Source organism: Vicia villosa, linkage group LG1 (assembly GCF_029867415.1).
Source record: "Vicia villosa cultivar HV-30 ecotype Madison, WI linkage group LG1, Vvil1.0, whole genome shotgun sequence".
Classification (NCBI taxonomy): domain Eukaryota; kingdom Viridiplantae; phylum Streptophyta; class Magnoliopsida; order Fabales; family Fabaceae; genus Vicia; species Vicia villosa.
The window spans coordinates 198,722,828-198,730,576 of NC_081180.1; positions in this window are offsets into that span (position 1 = coordinate 198,722,828).

Genomic DNA, 7,749 nt, shown 5'->3' on the forward strand with positions numbered 1-7,749 from the left:
GAAACTGGATACCCAATACTTGAGGGATATGGCCCAATTGGCAGACAGGGTTCGACAAGTCGAACGGCTAAAAGCGGAAAAGGCCAGAGGAAATAAAAGTTACAAGAAGGAGAAGGTAGTGTATATTGAAGCTGAAGACGCTGAGGGAGAACCCTTCGAGGATTCATACAGCGTATATCAATAATGACTTAGTTTGGAAAGTTATTTTGCCTATAGATCAAAAAAATCAGGCTTTAGGCAAATGGTCCCCACACTGGGAAGGACCTTTTCGAATCTTAAAAGTGTTCTCAAATAATGCTTATGAGATAGAAGAGTTGGCAGAAGATCGCAGGATTTTGAGAGTAAATGGGAAGTACCTGAAAAGATACAAACCACTCATGCATGAAGTAAAAATTGCAAAAACATAGACATTAAAAGTGTGCACCGTAGGCCAAAATGGTAGAACAAGCACTAAAATGGCTTCGTATCTAAGTGAGACATATAGTAAATAAACTAAGAAGACAGAGTAATGTCAAAATATATTTCATTATGATTAAAAGAGTACATTCAGTTGAGATGATTGTGCTTGCACGCAAACCAAAGTCACAAAAAAAGGGGCACACTAGAATCTATCAAAGAAGCGTTCAAAATTGTAGACAATAAGACGAAGGCCTACAACGCCTCCAATAACGCCTCCAACAATGCACCCTCTAGTTGATCCTTTGCTCCAAACCTTCCAAGGATAACAGGGGCAAGCTTTCTGCTTCAAAAAGATCTAGAGATCCTTCTGTGCGCATTCTTCTGACTATTCCCTGTCTGACAAACATGTGGGAAAACAACCTCCCATAGGGAAGACATGTTGCTATGCCTTGACGAGAAGCAGCAATAGCAACAGCTTCGGCAAGATGTTTGAAGATCAGCAATGGAAAGTTGATTTGCCTTCCCCGAAGAGCATAGAGTATGAACTCCAGATCCTCCACCATAATGCTTTATTGATCCTCATTTCGTGGGCCAAAGTTGCCCACTAAAAGTTGATTCCAAATCCTGACGATCTTGGCACTAAAAGGATCATTTCCCACGAGGGCCCTCAAAACAGAAGAGGTGGTCATGGTGAAGGAATTATCAGCAAACACTTCTCCAGAGTTCTCGCATCTAAGCAGTTCAGAGATAGACGAGGGAGAAATGGTAATAGGGGCTCTTCGAACCTAAGACACGATGGTGGTTCTTCCTTCTGGATCTATACGGAGGGACGCAAACATCCAGAAGTCTGCCAGCATGTTTGGATAAACAGGCCCTTCCAGGATTCCCTGGTAAACCTGTAGGTGTTGGTAGGCAAAGAGTGCATCAACATTGATATTTTTCTCATCGAACTCTTCTACAGAAAGTTTAAACTCTTTCTTGATAGAAGATCTGATGGTATTATAAGTTAAAGGTGTCATTGTAAGTAAGGGAGTATAAGAAGAAAACTCTTTAAAACTCTTTATTCAAAGGAGTACAAGAAGAAAAGAGGAAACTTTGATAAGAATATGGCAAGAGGATGAAGAAATGAGCAGAACACCAAGGTTTATATAGAGGATGTTGGCCATAAAGAGTGATTACTCTTTAAATTCTGATTGGACCGCAAGTGGTTCCCCCGAGGGAAGATAGAGAGTCTGCCGTTCTGGCCTTAGAAGTTGGAGTGTAATCATTTTAGAAACTGATACACGCACGTCTCAAGTAGACGTTTTGAGAAAGTGATGTCATCATTTAATGATGGTTGCGGCTAGAGGAGTAGAAACGTCAAATCTAGGCTTAGGAGGTTGCGAAGAGTAATCATGTCACGTGGATACACTATCGAGGTCATTATGATAGTTGGAAAATGAATTTTTGACAATTTAGGAATTGTTAAAATGTTATTTGTGACAGTTGTAGAATATAATGTACGGAGAATTGAAAGGTAAATTGTGCATGCATTCCTTGAATAGTTTGATTACAAAAAGAAATGCTAAGTACGAAACGCAGAGATATTGCAAGGGTTAGAACAATGAATTAAAATCCTTAGGGAGACTGTCTTTCATCTTAAAATATTGGGATGCCCATAATGACAGACGACGTTCGATTAGTGCTTGTTGTTTTTTCAGCTCTTCGATTTCTGGCACTAATTTCTGTGCCGTCTCGAGGTGTCAAATCCCTGACTGCGCCACTTCATTCAATTCTTTCTGCTGGGATTGTTTGGTTTCCTCTTGGCGAGATTTGGCAGTTTGTATCTTCTCTTCGAGGTGCTTAATTTCTTGTTCCCAAGATTTGATATCCGCTCCACAAGTCTCATATTCCTTTTGGCGTTTCGCGCGCTCGAGCTCAAGGGCATCAGCCTTTTTAGTTGCATCACCAGCTGCTCTCCACGAAGAACTATGAGAAGTTACTTTTGCTTTGAGTTGTTCGTCAACATCTCGCTTTCAAAGAGTATCAGCTTGAAGCTGATCAACCAAAGAACTCAGCGAGACGATCACTTGTGAGACTTCCTCTGAAACCAAGAGTAAATCCACCTTCTTCAAAAGATTGTTCAAACCAAAACAGCTGGTGGAATCCTTGCTTAGAACTTTGATAAGGTTGGTTTCAAAGAACTTTTCCTTTATCTGACGAAGGAGGTTTGGAATATCACCCTCCTTACCACTTTCCGCCAAGATATTCGAAGAAGGCTCAAGCCTGATAGGTGAAAAGTTCTCGGCATTCATCATAGCCTTGAGAAAGCTTACAGGATCAGTATTCTTAAGTTTCTCCAGTTCTGTAGAAGTGAGCATTGTAGGGGTCTACTTTGAAGTGGCCGCAGGGGTAACTATGGTCCCAAAGGTCGAAGTTTCATTATTAGCTGGTGGAGGCAAATTAAAAGCTTCATCCACATCCTCATGTTCAGAAATAGTGTCTTCACTCTTAGTTGGCTGCTCAACTACATTGCTGCTATTTGAATGTTGAGGGTTTTTCTCCATGTCTTCGTCTTGATGGGTTGTTGGAGACGCGTCATTCGAATGTCTTTCCTCAGCATGCACCGGTGAAACGATAGTTGCAATGGGTTGAACATCTTCGAGAACTGGAGGAAGGACAGGAGATTTGCGTCGGGGAATACCTATAAGTGCAATCAAAACTTGTTAAGACGGAAAACTTGCAAATAACTTGTTTGTCAATAAAAGGATGAATGTATACCATGAAGAGTATCAAGATCAATATTGAGATCTGAAGTTTTGAGATCAGAAGTAGCTGTACCCACGTCATCCTACATTTACAAGGTAAGACGTAAACTTAGCCATTGAAGTTAAGTATGAAAAATGGTTATGTTATAAAATCCAAATACCTTGGTTGGGACATTATCTGGGCTCGAGTTATGGCTTTCCACGACTGGGATAGTACTAGCAACCTTTAAAGGTGATTCATCAGAAAATACCTTATCACTCGATGAAGTAAGCTTCGAAGTCCCAAATTGATAGGGAAAATAGCAAGTGTACTATTTTGCCTATTGTAGTAATAAAAGGGAAATCCCAAGTATCGAACTCGAGGACTGCTTGGTGATGCAGAATTCTAAACTTTTTACAATTAGACAAAAGCTTGCAGGGTTTGTTATTGCTTTATAGAATAATAACGACAATTGTGATTAAAAGGTGCACTAAGAAAAAAACGAATCAGAAATAGAAGTAAGTAGCTTGCTAGGGGTTCGGTGAATGATTGTTCCTGTAATAATTTTCATCCATCAAAGCAATAACAACAATCGTAATTGTTGATTACAGGTTCTCAAAAGCATCTAATCCTAAGTCCTTAGTGAAAAGATCCTTGATAACATCACTTAATTATTATGTCCATAGATAATCATAGTTATGATCAAGTATTTAATAACGAGAACTTCCGGTCAAGATAAGTTATCCCTAGTCCTAGGTGATGAATCTTACCCTATGTGTCTACTCAGATCAATGAATAATTTGCTGTCCAGCTTAAATCATTCATGCAAATCAATACCCGTTGGTCCGACGGTTAGGGCATTAAGCACAGATGTAGAACAAATAAATAATATGAAAACAAAATTATTATTGCATCAATATAAGAGAATCATTACAATCCGAGTCAGGGTCACCCCCTAGCACTGGGGATTTAGCTACTCATAACATAAATTAAAATAAAACTAAAGATGAAAACAGTATTCATTACAGAAATCTTGATGAATCTGAATCTTCAAAGGTAAAACACTCTTGAATGCATGAATCCCTTCGTAAATCGGAGTTCTCCAGCCTTCAAAATGTGTCTTGGCCGTCAAAAGTCATCTAACCCCGTAAAATCTGCGTTCTGGCTTTAAATAGATAGCAATTTGGGCTTTTGGTAAAACTGGGCTTCAATACGCGTAAGGTCTCAGCCCATACGCGTACTGCCCACGTACTGGCCAGCGTATACGCGTAAAGGGCTTATTGGATAACCAGATCATACGCGTAATGCCTTTCCCTTACGCGTATCGACAGGAGGACTGTTTTTGCACTTTCTTCCATTCTCAGTAGCATACGCGTAGCCAGACTAGGCCATACGCGTAACACCTGTCCGTACGCGTATTGGCAGAACTTCTTTTTTTTCTTCCTTCTGCAGCTTTGCGTAAGGTACGCGTAGCAAGTCTGGAGCATACGTGTAACACCTTGCCTTACGCGTATGGGCAGCAGAAATTACTTTTCTTTGGTTTTCTTGCTCTGTTCCGACGTTTTGTCTGTCTCTTGATCTTCAAAACTTCAAATCTACAAATCACAGTAAAAACATACCAAAAAGCGTAAAATCTTCTTAAAAATTTCAAACTGATTGACACACATAATATTCCAAAAATAAATCTAACTTCACACAAATTTATCTCATTTCATCAAATCTAAATGATTATTTGATAATTAAATGATGAAAACCAAACAAATAATGGTGACTGATGACAACCCCAAACTTAGCTTGTTGCTTGTCCTCAAGTGACATTCTTAGCACAAAGATCACACCACCCGAAACTTACTGTAAACACAGCCTTACCACAATACTTCTGACACTCTGCAACTGCAACTTGCTCGTCATCTGAGTTTGCCAGATCCATTTTCCTCTTGACGCCATTTCACCTGTCAACTAATTTCACATTCTCTCCAGTCTCTGAGGGTTAAAGTGTTTTCACTCTCCAATCAAGGTAAAAACTATCAAGTCAACGGTTTGAATAAATTCTTTTAATCTTATTAACATGCATACACACACAATTTTTCGAGGTCTTTACAGGTTGTAACGTGGCTCAGGTTAAGGTGGGATATATTTTGGATAAAGTGGGCTGAAGTTCAGAGTTACTACAATTGTTACCTTCACTGTGCTCATTGCGTGGAATTGCTGTCAAAATTTTTCGTCGTTTTCATTCTTTAGGCGAAGCTGTTTTTGGAGGGTCTGCTGACTCTTTCTGAATCTTGCGTGTCCTGATGATTAATATTTTTATTTCTTTCTTTCTCCTCTTTTTTTTTCCAGGTCCCTTCATTTGTCACCATAAATTGCACAGCTACCCCAAACTTTAAATGTTGCTATTCCAACAGCAACCCCAAACTTACATCGAACATAGATTGGATAACTTTTGTAATAACTCTTAGCAGGGTAGGAAGGTGTATGGGCTATAGGATAAAGTGATGTGGTTTTAAGCATAGAAAAAAAAATATGGGAAAAGGCTCAACATGGGTTAACGAAGGATAAAATATTAAGGGATGGCTAGAAAGGCTCAGGGTGAATAGAAAAAAAATTGCCTCGGTGTGTGAGATTGTGCAGTCAATGCGAAAATAGAACGTACGCAAATCATGATTGATAGAGACATACCTGATTATGCACTCATGACTATTCTGTGTATGGCTTTATCTGAACTCACCATGACAGGTATAGTTGACAGATTCCATAGCATCTGTGTGTATAATGTCCTAGCTTTCTCAGTTTGGAGATGTACAAGATACATAGTGTGTCCAGTCATAGACAGAAGTACTAAACATTCGGGATGACGCGAGCAGAGTGCTTGCAATCAGTTTGGCGAGGCATCAGACTCATCCACTATCGTCAGTACACATCAGGTATCTTATCAATTTAATCGAAATTGTATGAAATGAGAAAACATAGTTCATAAAATTCAAACCCATATTGGGTGATTACAAATGCAAATACTAAAAAAACAATTCAAGTACCGAAGGTACTCTAATAAAAGTACAGAAACAAATCACACCAACTAAAATAATAAGAAAGCAAATCAGAATAAAATAATAAAAAAAAACAAACTAAGATGCTCCATCGTCACGTCCTGTGTCTGGCATGTCCTTATCTCCCACTGTGAAGTCGATGTCGTCAATGGGATTCCCTGTCGCCATTGTGCCATGCACGAAAGTGGTGATAGGAGTCATGACTGCAGGCTGCCTCTGCTGCTGTGGAGTGGAGGGTCTTCCAATCTGAAGAGTACCCGGATATCCGGGGTGACGGTATGTCCCGTGGTGAGGAGCTGGAGGAGGTCCTGAGAAGCGATCTCTAAATCTCTGAGCTGCCTCCCATGTCGCAGTCTGATGAGTCAAGTGAATTCCCGACACACCAAAGCTCGCATAGAAATCCTGCATAAAACAAAACATATTCATGCGGTCAAAGTGTGCTTGAGAGTCCTAGTCAACTGGAGGCTCTCCTGCACTCGATTGCTGTTGTATCTCCTGCTGAGCACTAGATCCAGCTCCATCTGCTCTAGGCTGTCTCTGCTGTCCACCCCTATCTCTTTGCCCCTCGCCTGCTACAGTGTGCTCTTTAAGCCATGTGGGATCTAAAGAGCGGGCCGACCTTAAGATTTGACCCCCCTCTAAATTTGCAACTCCAGCTGCCTAACATAGCATCAAAATCACCGAAGCATGTCCTAATGATTTCTTTTGAGATTGAGCTATCTCATCCAAATCTCGTGAAATGATTTTTCCCATATTGACGCGCACATCATTCATGAGGCAATGCAGTAGAAGTGCTCGCTCAATGATCAGATCAGAACCGCTCCGGTTTGTGTGCAAAGTGTGATGGATGAAGTATGCCCAAGCTTTTGGTATTCGGACCAGATCAACAACCAGAATTTTTGAAGGAGTGAGCTTTGAAGTTCCCTGCCAACTTTTGCCCGGTCTTGCTATGCTCTCTAACATTTCATCAATAGGCCAACTCTGTCGGCTCCCTAATCTCATCTGATCGAATTGACAAACTGGTTCTCTAAATTTGCATTTCAACACCTGATTAATATTTTTCCAACTGTAGTCAATCTCTTTTCCACGGACTTGAGATGTTAGTTTTTCAAGCTCAACAATTTCATCACTGGGTGATCGGAACGCATTGGCATAAAACTCTAGAACCAACTCTTTAAAGACCGATGTAATGTTTTTGTTGAGATGATTGAGTTTCTGATGTGTGAGCACATGTGCAACTTCTGGTAGTTCATCAGATTTCAAAACCCAGGCCTTTTCTTCAATCACATTTCTGTTGGATAGTTCTCTGTATCGAGCTGAATGGGCATCAGAACGGAAAGTGTTGTTTGCTGCAGCCATGTTAGTGGTTCCGTCTGATTGAAAGATGAGAATCTGCAAAGATAAAACACCAAAAACACAGAGAAACAAGGTAATACGCAGAATTTGCGTAACAGAATGGTGAAAAAATGACAAAATCCGTACAGAAAAAGTATTTAAATATGGGCTAAACCTAATACGCGTATCATACGCGCCAATATGCGTATTCACTGGTCATTACGCGTATGATACGCAACTG